A 17,392-nucleotide genomic window follows, 5' to 3' on the forward strand; every position below is an offset into this window, starting at 1 on the left:
TCTCCATAGCAACTGAACATGCTAATTGCAAATTATCAAGTATTCATTCCCTCATGAGTAATTCTGTAAGTGTAGATATATTAGGCCTTATATCATCAGGTATTTGAAAATAATTTGTCATCATCCTACCCATTAATCCTTTTATATATTCACCTTCCTTTCTCCTTATGTTGAGGAATGCATTAACATGTGCCAAGGGATCAATATAATCATCTGTTTGAATTTGATAATGGAAGGTAAAACATTGTGGAGAATGGATTGATGGATTGATGACAAACACATTTTCTTCAGTGATGACATAAAATTCCTCTACGAACCACCATTCAAGTTCCTCCCATGATGAGATGTTTTGTGGGGATAACAACATCTTCCAAAGTCATCACGAACAATTTCATGATCAATTCTTCCACACAAATCTGAAGATTTTAAATAAACCAGTAGAATGCTTTTAGGTGTTGAAGTGTTGATTCACTTTCCTATCCATGGAACCTTGGCATATGAGTTTGAAGCTCATAGGGAATTTTATCTGAGCATTCAGGAACATTACTGAAATCTAATGGATCAAAATTTTTAGGAATATATCTTTCTTCTTGTGGTTGTGGTCACCATTGTTGATGTGTATATCGCATACCTGAACATAGGGCCTCATAAAAATATGGATATTGATACTGTAGACACCTAAAATTGTCATGTCTAATTAAATAAATATCTTTATTTATTTAATTATCTTTAGCCTAATTCTTCTATTAATTAAATAAATCTAAGTCTCAAATTTGCCTTCGGGTTCTACTATTTGGAATTTCCTTTGTAAATGTAGATCAGTTATTTTGCCTCATCTCTCATAGATTGTTCATAATGGTAGAAAGGTCAGATTATGGGATGAAGTATGGAATGGACACACACCTTTGGTGAATATTAGGGATTGGTCTCCTTTGATCACTGTTCTTTCCTCCCTTTGGGGTGTTTTTGTAGTAAATTATTTTGAAATTGTGACTAGTGGACCCCTTAAGCTAGCTAGATGGAAGTCGATTGATTTCTTAGATGTTGATCAAAGCATGAAATTAGATTTTGAAAATATTTTTGGGGGATAGAATTGTATTTCTTTCTGATTCTGAGGATGAACTTATTTGGACAAAGAATATTTCTAGTAAGTACACTACTAAAGATGGTTACAACTCTCTTATGGTTGCTAAAGATTTATCTTCTTGGCCTTATAAGTTGTTTTGGCATTTGGCTTGTCTTCCCAAAGCTGGAGCCTTTGCTTGGTTGGCAGTTCAGGATAGAGTCCTTACAGGTATGAGACTAGATAGGCTTGGTATTACTGTTGTTTTCCCTTGTGTCCTTTGTAACAAAAATTTGGAATCTTCTTCACACCTGTTCCTACATTGTGATTATGCTTATGAATGTTGGCAGTGGTTGTTTGAGAAGTTAAATATATCATTTGTTATTGGTAAGGATCTCATTTCCCATTTTAGATCTTGGCCCTTTATGTTTGCCTCATCTTTTTATGCATGCCTTTGGATCATATCTCCATTTATTGTGATTTGAAATGTTTGGCTAGAGAGAAACAATAGGATATTTAAAAAAACAAGGTCTCCTGTGTCTGAGGTTATATTAAAAATTGAGTCTTGAATCTCTGAGGTTGCTTTGTCATTTATTTATAAGAATCTGGAAAATCTTACTTCTTTTTCACAGTAGGATAGTAGAGTTACTAGAGTTTGGAAGTTGCTGTCAGTTTTACCCTCTCATGGTTCAATTTTAAAAAAGAATGATGCAATAGGTAAGAGATGCTCTGCTAGATGGAAACCTCCTTTGCAGGGGCACTTTAAACTAAATTTTGATGGGGCCTCTCATGGTAACCCTGGGTCGGCTGGGGTAGGCATGGTAATTTATGATCACAATGCAAATTTTATTCGAGCTAAGTGTCATGCTATTGGTTTTAAAACTAACAATTATGTGGAATTTCATGCTTTGTCTTTTGGATTGGATATGGCAATCTCTTTGGGAATTAAGGACTTTATAATTGAAGGTGATTCTATGGTGATTATTCAATGTGTTATGAAAAAGGAATCAAATTGTTGGAATTTGCAGTATATACTTGATCCCATTTTACAAAAATTAGAATTGTTTGAATCTTTCTTGGTACCCCATTGTTACAGAGAAGTTAATAAGATTGCAAATTATTTGGCAAATTTAGCCATTGATAGCAATGCTAATCAGTGAGAGGTGGGTTTTGAGGAAATTCCTTCTAGGGTATGGGAAGGTTTGCAACAATAGTCATATGATTTTCTTGAGTAAAGTCAATGTAAAATTTTATAATGATAATTATTCACGCTTTCCCCTTTCATTTCAAGTATTCATGTTCGTTATCTAGAGAAGAGTTCGAGGTCATGGTATTTGATATAATAGTGTTTTTCCAAAGTTTTTTTGATACTTTCTTTTTTGGCAGGAAGGATTTTGGCTCATGGGATTTGGCACAGGGCTTTGGAAAATTTTGTCTTCTTCCATTGATAGCAGCTATGGAGTCTACATTTGAAAATTATCCGATGGGTTTTTTTGGCAAATTGTCATATGGGCTCTATGTAAAACTGATAGTATATGTGTTGTGCCCGCATTTTGTATGTGGTTTTGGGCGGGGTGTATAAATTGATCCATTAGATACTATAAGTTTATTTTATGAGCTGTGACCAGAGGTTTTCTTCCCAGGGTTCTTTCCTCTAGTATGCTCTTTGAATCTTGTGTAAAAAATAAAAAATATTAATAAAAAAAGTTTAGTGGAATAATCCACTTTTATTGAAAAAAAATAAAAATAAATCTTTATTTATTTAATTAATTCATTTATCCTCTTTTAGCCTTATTTCTCATTTAAATAAATACTTTCATTTATTTAAATTATCCTTTTCCTATATTAAATAAATATCTTATTTATTTAATTGATCCCACTTCCTCTATTAATTAAATAAATCTTTATTTAACTAATTAATTCATTAACCTTTTCTACCCATGACACATGTCATTCATCTCTTAATTCCTACACTACCTACCCTCTCATTATTTTCTTATTTTCTCTACCTACCCTCTAATCTTAGCCAACCATTTATCTTTTACACCTCTTAATCTTATCCCTCCATTTCTTATAGTGTCTTCTATATAAGGAGATGCTTCCTTCATTATCAAGCCTGATCAGTTGACTACCCTGACTACTCTACACTTTCAAACTTTCATATGCGATCAAGCCTAATTGCAACCACATTTTTGATCTTTGTTGAGCTCTTGCGCACACACAAAATCTGAGAGCAAATATATCAAGCAAGATCAATGGAGATCCAAACCCTATTGGACATGTGATGGTATAATATTTGTGATTTCATTTGATTTGCATTGTCTTAGGTAATCTTCATATGTTATGGTGGATCTTTGTTGTTGTTAGGCTAAGGTTTTGTGGTTGAATTCATTTAGTCTTTTAATATTGTTGTTTCCACTTTCACCATAAACAGATACATTTTGAATGTTTGTGGTTGTTACAGTAATTAATTTTCCTTCATTGATTTTTAGAGTCGCCACCTCTTTCACAGAGGATAAAATTATTTCTTCTTTCTTCTGAGTTCTTTCTCCACAACAAAGTCCTTTATTCAATAGATCAATAAAATCTTTCTGACTCTTCCCAATGATAGCTTACTAATCTCCCTAGCAGAGTCGCCAATCTATTGGTGCTCAAATCAATAGATTCGAAACTTCTATGAGTATGTCTTGCTCAATGATCAAATCTTCCAATTGATTTTCCCAACTAATAGAGTGAACCTTTCAAGGTTGCTAACTCACTCACTTTAGGCTCTGCGAGACCTAGGCAGGTGTACCTACTCACCAATTAATCTTCTTACTTGGTGTTTTTTATAACATATTTCACACTATATCTTCTTCTTCTATTTTTATCTCAAAGTGGCATATGTCTTTGGGATAAATTATCTTTTTATTCTAGTTATTCTAACTTCTCCTAATTCTTTTTGCCTTAACTTGATTACTTCTTATTCCTACCCTTTGCTTCTATCTCCTACTTGCATGAAACTGAAATTGAAAAGTATAAGTAATGATTGGATTGAATTTTATATGATAGACCACTGCCTTCTTCTCTTTTGGGAAATAGAGTCATTCACTTCCAAACCCTACGTATAACTTTGAAACACAATTTTTAAATCTGGAGCATATTTTAATTTTCTATGATTTTTTAATGTATTTTCATGAAAATTTAATTTTGAGAGCAAATTAGCAATTTTTTTGGATTTTATTATATTTTTGGAAATCTCTCTGATTTATACATAGACTTTGTTCTTTTTTATTTTAAATTTTATGCAAAATCATTCCTCAAAAATCAAATCTTTGAAAATTAGGGTTTTGCATTATTTTGCTCATATCTCACAAATTGCTTGGAAATTTTGTAGAAATTTTTTTTATGCAGGTTTGGAAGACCATTAGGAGTGTCCAATAAAAATTTCATGTTTTTTGGATCAATTTTGCATTTTATATGAATTTTTTATGATTTTTCATAAAAAATTAATTTTTGGAGCAAATTAGCAAATTTTTTGGATTTTCTTACATTTATGGAAATTTCTTGAAATTTTACAAGTGGTCTTTTTTTATGATGAATCAGATCTTTGAAATGGTCAAAAAAATGCATTGTTGAAGGCCCCTATTTCACAAAGTCTTTTGGATCTAAAATTTACCTAACTTGTGTGCTTACAGGAGGGGTATTATTGTAAAACTACTAACAAATCTTTGTTGCAAAATTTTGGCAAGGGTTTTTTATCTTTATTGTGTGCCTTGTTTTCATAGACTATCAAACACTTCAATTGGTGCACTAAAATTGAACTAGTGTCTTTTGTGTCTTGAGCAATAGGCTCTTTTTGTTTAATCTTTAGAGGGCTTGTCTCCCCATGTGATCATTAGGACTAGTAGTGAGGAGAGAATGACCCAAGTGGTAGCGAGGAAAACCCACCTCTTCTAAACCACTATAAACAACTGTATCCATGGTGAAAACCATGGGTAACATGTGCTGATTAGTTCATACCGATACTATGTCTCCCCATAAACCCATTTGATCATTTGTAGGGTGTAACCCCTACTGACTGGGAGCCTTCTGTATTTACAGAGATAAAAGTGCCGCATGTATGGCCACATGAGTGGATTCCCTTACTAGCACCTTTTTATTTTAGAAATCCAAAAGCCTTCTAGTTGTTGGGGCAGGAGGTCGGACCTCTGGAGTGGCCCACACACATACGGTTCTTTGTAGAGATACAAAGTTCACCACAGGGAGTTTTCGTGGGGACTGATGCTTGGCTGCCCCGAGAAGTGAGTGTTGAAGGTGGAGCCAGTGGGTTCAAGCATCTAAGTATCCACTCTGAATAGCATAGCCTCATGTGGGATCAACAACGATTGTCCTGGCCAACCATAAGAATTGTGCTTGTCTTGTTTTGAACAATCAAACATTTCAACATCAAACATCAAAAAATTGTGTCTTTTGTGTCTTCAAGTGTATGCAAAACATTTTTTGCATCAAACAAAACACTTTTCTTTGAGTCATTTTGAGTCTAAACACTTGCAAACATTGATTCCTCTTGTCATGAAAAACAGTCAAACAAATTCAGATTTGGTCACAACAAACAACTTCACAAATTGGAAAAATTTACAATCCAACGAACAAGAGCAATCAGAATTAGAATTCTTGAGCTTCCTAAGCTATCTCTTTATGTTTTCATCTAGAATTCAACATGTCTTTTGGTCTCACAAAGTCCATCATTTCTTTACACCTTGCATTACATTCACATTTGTCTAAACTTGAGTCAAAAGGTCACTTGCTTGTCCTCATCATACTTTGCCAACACATTACATACAACAACATTTTGCTAAGTGGTCCCTCATCAAGGTCTATTACCTTTGGGTCTCATTTGGTCTTACTTAGAGTCAAGGTCAACTTACCTCATCAAGAGAAACTATCATCTCTTTGGAAGTCACACCTACTCTACTACATACATACTTGGTCTTACACTTTGGACATTACAAGTACACCTCAGATTCATTTACATTCCATCCAACTCTTGGTCTTCCATACTCTTTCCATTTTCATCTAGTCTCTCACATCTTGGTCAAGACCTAGTTCATGGTTGAAACCTGCTCCCAAAAATCTAGGAGAGAAGCTAAAGAGGCTCAAGGGTCTGCAAACATGAGTTCCTATGAGTATGATAATGATGTATTTTTCAATTCTGATCATACCACATTACTTGACATGGATGCCTACAGAAACATTACAAATGTTGAGACCATGGACACTACAACCAACAATGATACACATAATGACAATATGGACAACATTTCATTACATTCAGCAGAAGTGGAAGAATCCATTATGGATCCCTGTTTCAATCGATTGGTTGACGAAATAATGAGGAGAGATAGACAATACTTCTTACAAGTGATGGCACAAAGTGGAGCCAAGATCCCTCATGATTTTGACATGTCTCAAATAATGGAAAATCAACCTTTGCAACAACCTCACCTCAACATGGATCAAAGGAGGCCTAATAGTGGAGGAAATAGAGGACCACATCTTGTGCTTGAATCACCATCATCTTTGTTTCAAAAACCAGAGGTCCCATACACACATGGTCAAGCATATGATACTCACCTTCGCAGACCATTATAGAAGTCTTATGCCGAAAAATATACTCAATCACATACCAATGCTAAGGACCAACCACCAAAGCAATTGGATATCCAAAGGCATGATCAAAATTTGGACACAAGGAAACCCCACGTCAAATTTGGGGGCAACACATTAGAACAAACTCATGACATGCCTGTAGAGTATGGTATACATGGACAAAGAAAATATTCCATTCCTCATCATGACTCTATACCAAGTGGTCCATATACACAGTATCATTATAGACCTCCTCCATATGAACATGTGTATGATCAATATCATCCATATATGCAACATGCTCCTCCTCCACCCAGCACCTCAAGCATGGGTATGGTCCAAGAAGTTGGTCTCCACCTAAGAACAATTTGGAATAGAAAATTAAGGACTTACAAAAGAAAATGGAGGACATTAATACACCGAAGCCATTTTATACAATGAGAGACATATGTCCCTATCCATTTGACAAAAGCATTCCAATGCCTCCATTTCCTACACACTTTGTGACACCTAAGTTTGATAAGTATGGAGGAAAAGGGGACCCTAAGGCACATATAAGACAATTTTTCATAGCTTGCATTGAGGTAGCAGCAAAAGAGACATATTTGATGAGATTATTCCCACAGAGCTTAGGTGATCAAGCTATGGAATGGTTCTCCCAACTCCCACCTGGAATTAAGTCTTGGGGTGATCTAGCAGAGGAATTTATCCAACATTTCTCATACAACATAGAGACAGATATATCAATCACTACCTCGTGTAACACCAAGCAAAAGGATGGAGAGTCTTTTTCATCATTTTTACAAAGATGGAGAAATCTAGCCAGTAGATGCTCTTGTGAAATTCCACAAAAAAAAATGGTAGAGATGTTCACCCAGAATGTTAACAAAGACATTGGTTATGACCTAAGAAAAGCTTGTTTGTCCACCTTCAAGGACATCATTGAAAAAGGCTTAGCAATAGAGAAGGTCCTAATTGAGCAAGGCATCATCAAAATATTCAAAGAAAACAAAGAGGACTTTAAAGGAAAAGACAAGCCAAGATTTTGAAATAAAAACAAGAACACAATCAATGATGGTGTTGTTGATGCCAATATAGTACGACCCAAAATTGTTTTTTCTAGATCAAGCTCTAGAAATAATCAAGTGAATACTCAAACAACTTCCAAATCATGAAGGAAGTACACTCCATTGGGAGAACCACTAGAGTCCGTTTTCAAAAAGCTAATGGCAAACAAAATCATAGCAATTCCAGATTTGCCTCTATATGAGCCAAAGGTCAAACCAAATTGGTGGAATGATGATGAATATTGTGAATTTCATAAAAGCAAGCGACATAAAACAAGAAACTGTCATTTCCTGAAGAACATCATACAAGATCTCATTGAGATTGAAGGACACTCATCCAATCAAGAACATGAAATGTTTAAAGAACCATTCCCTAAACATGACAAGGGAAAAGCTAAAGACACAAATGATCAAACCAACTATACCAGAGCATCTTATAACTATGATTCAACTATCAATCACATTTTGATGGATAATTATGTCTCTACCATTATCATCAAGGACAAAACACCTAAGAATTCTACCCAAAGACCCAAGATTGTCCTAAAAGGCATTGGATCTTCTTCCAAACCTACCTCTGAATGTAATGTTACAACTTGTCAAGGTAAATTCACCTTGCAAGGTGCTCCAGCTAAAAACACTACTTCCTCATCAACCAAACCTGAGTATGACCTCATAGAACATTTAGGGAAGACACCCACGCTTATCTCCATCCTTGAGCTTTTACGTATATCTCCCACACATAAAACCATTCTTGACAAAATCTTGAGAGACACTTCTCTCCCTACTGATCTGAACATGGACTAGTTTCAAGCCATGGTGGGATACCTTTCGGTTCCACACTCTCTTACATTTATAGAAGTTGATGATGCCTCTGTGAGGCAACCACATAATGCACCTTTGCACATTGAAGCCTTCCTACACAAACATCGAATAAAATGAGTCCTGATAGATGGAGGAGCTAGTTTCAACATTTTTACTTTCAACACAATAATACAATTGGGATATTCTAAAAAATTTGTGAATGCTACAAACAAAATTACCATCAAAGCATATGATGACGAAGAGCGCTCATCCAAGGGAACAATCACTTTACCTCTCAGAGTTGGGCCAGTTACAAAAGATGTGGTTTGTCAAGTCCTAGACCTAGATCTCACATACAACATATTGCTAGGATGCCCATGGATTCATGAAATGAGAGTTGTTCCCTCAACATATCATCGATGTATCAAGTTTCCACACAATGGAGTTGAAGTGACCATCAAAGTTGATCCAAATCCATTCATATATTGCAACAATATGTGACATAAATCAGAAATAACAATACCAGTCAATCAAGAAGTTGTTCCATCTTCAACATATGTGGATCCAAAATCATTCAAAGCTTCTACATCAAAACAAACAAAGCTCAAAGAAAAGTTCAAGATTAAAGACCTGGGATGTGGTGAGTATATCTTTCATGTTGATCAACTCCCACTATCTCCTAAGGTATTCAGTCAACAAGAACATCCTACAAACAATTTCCAATGCCAAGGAATTGGGTGTGAACCACCTAGTGTTGTGGCTACTAAGTCTGAATGTAAATCTCCTCTAGTCGTGCAAGCATCTCTTGATATCAATAGTCCTAAGAGTGATTCCAGCAAAGAATCTATTGAGCATATTGTCAACCCTCTTGAGAACTCACATAGCTTTACCATTTCATCTGCTCATTCCATTTCCACTCCACTCCTAGACTTAGATCAACAAGAATTACAAAAGCCCTTACTCATTGGGGATCAAAAATCAAGCTTTGAAAAGAAAAATCTAAAAGTCAAAAATAAAGAAAAGTCCTTTAGTCCAAATCAAAATCAAAAGCTATTGGACTCTACAAAAATCAAAGTCAAGGATAAAAATTCTATGAAACAAAAAGAACAAGAGTTGATCTCCCCTAATATCAAAATAACTGGGGTCAAAAGTTCTAGAATTTTAAATCAAAAAGCATACTTGTTGATCCTAAGTCTCCATCATGCCATCCTACTTTCACTTCTTTTTTCAATCATAAGCCTTCATAACTCATCCACTTATTCCACACATCCATTACCTTCTGGAAATACATCATGGACCTTTAATGGAACTTCCTCAAAGAACTTTGTTATCAAGGATGCCCAAACTTCTTTAGGTGACACACATATGGGACTGTGTAGTCCACACACTAGTAATTCTATCTTAGTTCCTTTATCAAGGAAGATAGTCGCTCGAGCTACACATCATCTAGTCAAGGAACAATGCAGTTACAATCACAAGGTAAAGCCTTTCATATTTGAGGTAGGTGACTTAGTTCTCAAAGAAAATCCTAAAAATCAGCAAGACAGAGAGAAGAAGGGAAAATTCGAACCAAATTGGCTTGGTCCTTACATTATTACAATAGCCTATGGATCAAGTGCATATCAGTTCTCAACCATAGAGGGTGAACCTTTGGAGGATCCTATCAACAACATGCACCTTCATAGGTTTTACATGTAGCTCTTCAGAGTATCCTAATTCAAAAATACAAAAAAGATCAAAAAATTCAAAATACAAAAAAATCATAAAAATAAAAAAAATCATTACTTGGTGAAAACATGGCAAACAGGCACCTTGTGACACAAAAAAATTTGAAAAATAGAAAAACATTTTCATCCAATGGTGAAAACCACTTCGATGGTGCCCTTGGGCACATAGCATGATGAAAATCGGGTCATCGACTCCATGTGTAGAGACATTGCTCCTCCCTCCTTCAGGATTCCATTTCATCCTTCACTTTGCACACACTCACAACCTATTCACCCATAATAAACTTACGTTCCCATCATGGCTTGTTATTGATCTACCTAATATTGGTTAGCCATTCAAAATAAACATTCCTTTTCACCCCTTTCCATCCATAATAAATCAGCTCCTATCTGTGGCAAAGGAAAATCCTACATCTAGTGATGGTTGTGGAACTGAGAGCATCACATGTTCTGAGGAGTAAAGTTTCTTCCAGCTTTCTTCAGTCTATCCGAGCATAATCCACAATAAAGCAACATTTGCATCGCCATATCTGCAATAAAGTTTCATCTTCTCCATAATAAAGTATCAATTTCATGGATTCAATCAATTTCAAATGAGACACAATAGAAACAATGGGCTTCAAACAAATCAAATCTTTCAACAGACTCAAACAACATTATGGTTCAGTGCTATCTATCCTTTTTGTGAAAGTAAACATTGTGACCACAATCAAATAAGACTTATACAAGTGACAAAAGACACTAAACTTGAGGACTACAGTGGATGTTGGTGTTGATTCTTGGTTTTCCTTTGATTTTATATTTTGCTGGCATGTCTTTTAGCTTTTCCGGGATGTCTTTGACTAGAGATTTTATCTCTAGGATGTCTCTGACTAGAAAGGTGAGGATGGGGTATCGTCACCTATTTTCTTTGTTGTTTGTGGATTGTCTCTTAGTAATGCTATGACTTGTCCAAGGATATGAGGACACTGTGAGTCTAGTATGAACTAGGGCATTCCTTGTTTGCAATTGTCTGATCTCCATGCAAATAGGTACAATGACTTTCTGGGTCAACATATGCCTGGATTATCATAACCTACTTGCCATAATAAAGCTCAATGATGATAATGTACAAGAAGCTCTTTCACTTTCATGTCTTCTATCTTCCATTCCCCTTTCTTGATTGACTTCCATCATCTTTCTTGAGTCCGTGTAGCCTACTATCACATGACTGAGTATAATGACACACCAAAAATATTTGCATTTCATGTAGTTGCACCTGCATTACCACATATAAGCATTTCATACATACATATAGATAACACAATTTACCACATCCTACACACAACACATATTAGCACATTTTACATTTTCATCATGTAAATAGTTATTTACATTATCATATTGATCTCCATTTCATACATTCACATTTTCATAACATATAAAAACATTAAAAATAAAAAATATTGCATTTTATTATGTACATATTTGCATCCATATCATAAGCATCACATAGAAGCAACATCACATAGGTACACATGCATATAGCTACCGCAAAGATGAATCATCTCATATATATATATCAAAATCATAAGTGTCATGATACAATGATGTCAAAATCATATGGATACAATCACCTGAAGGTGTCTACATCATCATACAAAATGGTACAAAAACTGATACATAGGGAGCCCTCTAAGGCTATGATGAACTCCCTCCCTTGGGGCTGCCTAGCCTTGATGGAGTCTAGGCCCTGGAAGGACCCGCCCCAGGATAATCTCTCCTGCCCCCTCTATCTGGTGTTGGTGGAGGACCCAGGACCCCACCGCTCTATGCCTGTCTCCTGTCCCTCCCTCTAGTGGTCGTCATTGTTCGCGATGGTCTACGGAAGCTCCTAGCCCGCTGACCTGGTGGCACTGCTCCATAGTATAGGTCTCTCCAGTAGCCTATCTCCTCCCTGGCTCGCAAAACATAGGCGTATCCGACCCTTATGTCCTCTGTTACCTACCTCCCTGCCCTCAGTGTTGTCTCAGCCTCTGTGTAGCACTGAACAACCTGATCCCTCTCCCACTCAGTATCCCTCAGCTGTCTCTTGAGCCTAGTTGTATCCCTCTCTAGAGTCCTCCCCCATCCCACAACCAATCCTCATGTCACCCTATTCGGACAGAGGAATCTGCTGATCACTCCTCCTAGCACCATCGGTAGCGCCAATCCTATTGCTGTCATGGTATCCCAAGCCACATGCCCAACCCTCATCTCAGTGCATCCCTATCACCATCTTGATCGTAAGGAACTAACTCTCCAATGATCGGTATCCTCAGTATCCTATATACATCCTCCAAGGTGACTATCATCTCACCCATCAAAAAATGAAAAGTGCATGTCTCTGAGTGCCATCTCTCAACTAATGCAGTCAGCAATCCCATGTTCGTCTGAAACTCAAGCACATACAAAATATGTCGCAGGCCCATATCCTGAACCACTGCTCTCTCCTCAACTATCAACTCTGCTCACAAACTCTGAGTCAACATGAATCTCTCTCATGACTCCAGCATAGGTAGGTCCTCCTGCAGTCAAGCAAATCAACTATGTCAATCATAGTGGCATTCCATATTCATCACAAAATGTTGCTTATTATCCTAGTGCTTATGGTACTCTATCCTAGTGACACTCCCTATTCATCACAAAGTGTTACCATTTGTCCTAGTGGCACTCCCTATTCATCAAAAAGTGTTGCCATTTATCATAGTGGTACTGCCTGTTCATCACAAAGTACTATATTTTTTTTGCACTCCCTGTTCATCACAAAGTGTTGCTCTTTTTAGTACTCCCTGTTCATCATAAAGTACTATGTTTTGGCATTCCCTATTCATCACAAAGTGCCTCAATCTATCTTATCCTAGGGCCTCTACTTGAGTGTATCCTCTTGAGTAGTTTCCTAATGGGCAGCGTATGTTCTATCACAGAATTGTCAATCCTATCCCTATCTACTATCCTAGTCTTCCTCAGAGGACTTGCTTGAGTATATCCTCTCAACAGCTTATCCGATCGACAGCATATGTTCATCATAGAACTACCGATTCAACCTAGAAGACATAAATGCGCTTACATACTGCATATATGCGTCTGCTCTGCACAGACGTGCCTGACATACATAGACATGCCTCTGCTCTGCACACACATGCCCATACAATGTAAACGTGCCTGCACAATGTAGACATGCTTGCATTTGACATAAACACCTTTGCATTCATAGATGCACCTAGCACAAACACAGACGCGCCTAGCCAACCCAGATGCGCCTGGCACCAGCACAGACGCACCTTAGCATTTTTTGACCCCACTTGACATATTCTAAAAAGCATTAAATGCGCTATTTGACATGCATTTATGACAACTATTAATGGAACAAAGTACAAGGAGGTTTTGTGGTACTTACTAGCTCTCCTACATCTGTTGGCCTCTGAAATCGGCGAACGCAATCGAATCTGTGAACCAATGCCATCGTTGCTGACTGCTACTCTATTCTCTCTCTGCACTTTGATCTCTTGGATGTGTGGATGACAATGAGGATTTTTTCCCCTCGCAGTCTATTTTATAGACTACCCTAGCCCTAGCCATAGTCCTCGTTTCCCGAGTTAGTCTTCTTTATCTTGTGACTTCGTCACTCTATCCTATCTGGTCAGTCCATTCTAGCCTTTCTTTCTCATCGAGAGATTGTCTATAATCTTTTCAAACATTTTCATCCAATCTCTCAAGGGGGCATATCATTCCCATCTTGGGGCAACTTTGTATCAGTTCATCTTATCTTCTTTGAAACAACGTGACAAGTTGCATTGTCTCAAAGAGGGGCAAAATGTAGACACCTAAAATTGTCATGTCTAATTAAATAAATATCTTTATTTATTTAATTATCTTTAGCCTAATTCTTCTATTAATTAAATAAATCTTTATTCATTTAATTAATTCATTTATCGTCTTTTATCCTTATTTCTCATTTAAATAAATACTTTCATTTATTTAAATTATCCTTTTCCTATATTTATGGTATGGAATTGGAAGATTTGATCAAGCCTACTTGCAACCACATTTTCGTTCTTTGTTGAGCTTTTGTGCAGACATAAAATCTGAGAGCAAATATATCAAGCAAGATCAATGGAGATAGGAAGAATGGAGATCCAAACTCTATTGGACATGTGATGGTATAATCTTTGTGATTTCATTTGATTTGCATTGTCTTAGGTAATCTTCATATGTTATGGTGGATCTTTGTTCTTGTTAGGCTAGGGTTTTGTGGCTGAATTCATTTAGTCTTTCAATATTGTTGTTTCTGCTTTCACCATAAATAGATACATTTTGAATGTTTGTGGTTGTTACAGTAATTAATTTTCCTTCATTGATTTTTAGAGTCGCCACCTCTTTCACAAAGGATAAAATTATTTCTTCTTTCTTCTGAGTTCTTTCTCCACAACAAAGTCCTTTATTCAATAGATCAATAAAACCTTTCTGACTCTTCCCAATGATAGCTTACTAATCTCCCTAGCAAAGTCTCCAATCTGTTGGTGCTCAAATCAACAAATTCGAAACTTCTATGAGTATGCCTTGCTCAATGATCAAATCTTCCAATTGATTTTCCCAACTAATATAGTGAACATTTCAAGGTTGCTAACTCCCTCACTTTAGGCTCTGTAGGACCTAGGCAGGTGTACCTACTCACCAATTAATCTTCTTACTTGGTGCTTTTTATAGTATATTTCACACTATATCTTCTTCTTCTATTTTTATCTCAAAGTGGCATATGTCTTTGGGATAAATTATCTTTTTATTCTGGTTATTCTAACTTCTCCTAATTCTTCTTGCCTTAGCTTGATTACTTCTTATTCCTACCCTTTGCTTCTATCTCCTACTTGCATGAAACTAAAATTTAAGAGTATAAGTAATGATTGAATTGAAATTTATATGATAGACTAGTGCCTTCTCTTCTTTTGGGAAATAGAGTCATTCACTTGCAAAGCCTACGTATAACTCTAAAACACAATTTTTTAATCCTCCTTTGGATGGATCTGTCAGTTACCCAACCCTCAATGTTGCAATTAAATATCTTCAATTACAGTTAGTCTGATTGAGTTCAACTCTCACACTTAGACCAATCAGAATGAAATGCAAATAGCCACCTTTTGTCTCATATGCACTCCATATTTTTCTAACTTGTAATTACAATATAGAATCTTCACACAAAGATTTAAGATAACAACCACTTTCTTTAAAATGATTATAATAGAGAACTGATTTGAAAACAAAGAACCCACAACACAATTGAAAATAAGGGAACACTGGTTGTATTTTATTTATTTATTTTTGATAATATATTACATCCTTCTTGTATTGTAAAATCTCTATATTCCTAATTATAATTCTCCCCTCCTATCTACATTTTTTAGCCACTTATATATGTGGTTGAATGGGCACATACCCCTTTTGGGGTGAAAAGTCACCATTTTTCATTAAAATTAACAAAACCCTTTGAAATTAATATGTAAACTAGTTAGTCAATAACCTTGCTTTAAGCTATCTTTCAGGTTTTCTTTTTGTCAATGGCTTTAAATTTTAGTTAAGAATCTGAAAATTTGTGTGGTGGTAGGAAAAATCCACTAATAAAATGGGTCTTGATCATATTTTATATTTGCATAATTTTTCATTCTCAGTCGACATATTCTTTCATGTAGGTCGAAATAATAGGTTTTTCAGCCTTCTTACGGTCTTATGTATGGTCTATAGCCAAAGACACATTGCACATATCTAATATTTTTACTAGAGCTTGGAAACGTGATTTTCTGAAATGGGTATTTCTTATATTTTCATGTTTCATTCATTTTAAGTCTTTGTTCATATCATCTTTTCTACGGATCAAAAACACTAGTCTTTCATGGGTTTCATTGGAATTAATTTATTCATATCCTCTTTACTCTAGGTGCTCAAATCATTCATCATCCATTATGTGTCGTTTCCATGAAGTGACCACCATTTTTAATAGTAGGGTGCTCGAAATTTTTTTGGAAATTTGAAACCCCGACAAGATGCGGGAATGATAACAAAGACAACATCTAAAAATTTAGTGCCAACATTGATAGGAAGTGTGATAGAATCAATAGTAGGACAAGAGAAGCCATCATAAACTCTAACTATCACATTAGTTTCATCATATGTCACTTGATGCAATTTCTAAGTATAAATAAATTCTCTAGTTATCACATTAACCATGGAAGTTGGATCAATGAGCACTCCTTGAGAAGGTATGCCTTTGATTTTTGGAGTGATGTAAAGTGGGCCATCAGGTGCTTCAATAGTATCACTAGGATCAAATGTAATGCATGTCTTTAGGAGGTTCATTTTGATCCATAAGGTTCACCACATTGTTAGATTCAAGGCCAAGATCATCGAGAGAGAAAGTAAGATGATCAGTCTCAATCATATTAGTGGAATGCGAAGGTAAAGGGTAGCTAAAAATTTGATGGTTTTGATTAGGAGGAGCTATGGATTTGTTTCCTTTATTATTCACACCAGCCATAGATATGGTATTGTTAACAATCAAGTCTTGAATCTTACTCAAGTAATAACACTTTACAATGTCATGACCATGTTGACGATGGTATTGGCAAAAGGATTTGGCATCATAAGAAGGTGGAAAAGGCTTAGTTGTGTCAATTGGTTTAATAGGGGGAATTTTGAACATATTCCTTTGTAACAATTAAGACATAATACTATGCAAAGATTCATTAAGAGGAGTGAATTATTTTCTAAAGTATTTGGACAAAGAAGGAACACCTGTTGTGGATGCTACTTGAGTGTTGTTGTTGTCATTGAATTTGATGGTTTTGATTAGGAGGAGGTATGGATTTGTTTCCTTTATCATTCACACCAACCATAGATATGGTATTGTTAACAATCAAGTCTTGAATCTTACTCCTTAAGGAATAACACTTTACAATGTCATGACCATGTTGATAATGGTATTGGCAAAAGGATTTGGCATCATAAGAAGGTGGAAAAGGATTAGTTGTGTCAATTGGTTTAATAGGGGGAAGTTTGAACATATTCCTTTGTAACAATTAAGACATGAT

Source organism: Cryptomeria japonica, chromosome 4 (assembly GCF_030272615.1).
Source record: "Cryptomeria japonica chromosome 4, Sugi_1.0, whole genome shotgun sequence".
NCBI classification, from domain to species: Eukaryota; Viridiplantae; Streptophyta; class Pinopsida; order Cupressales; family Cupressaceae; genus Cryptomeria; species Cryptomeria japonica.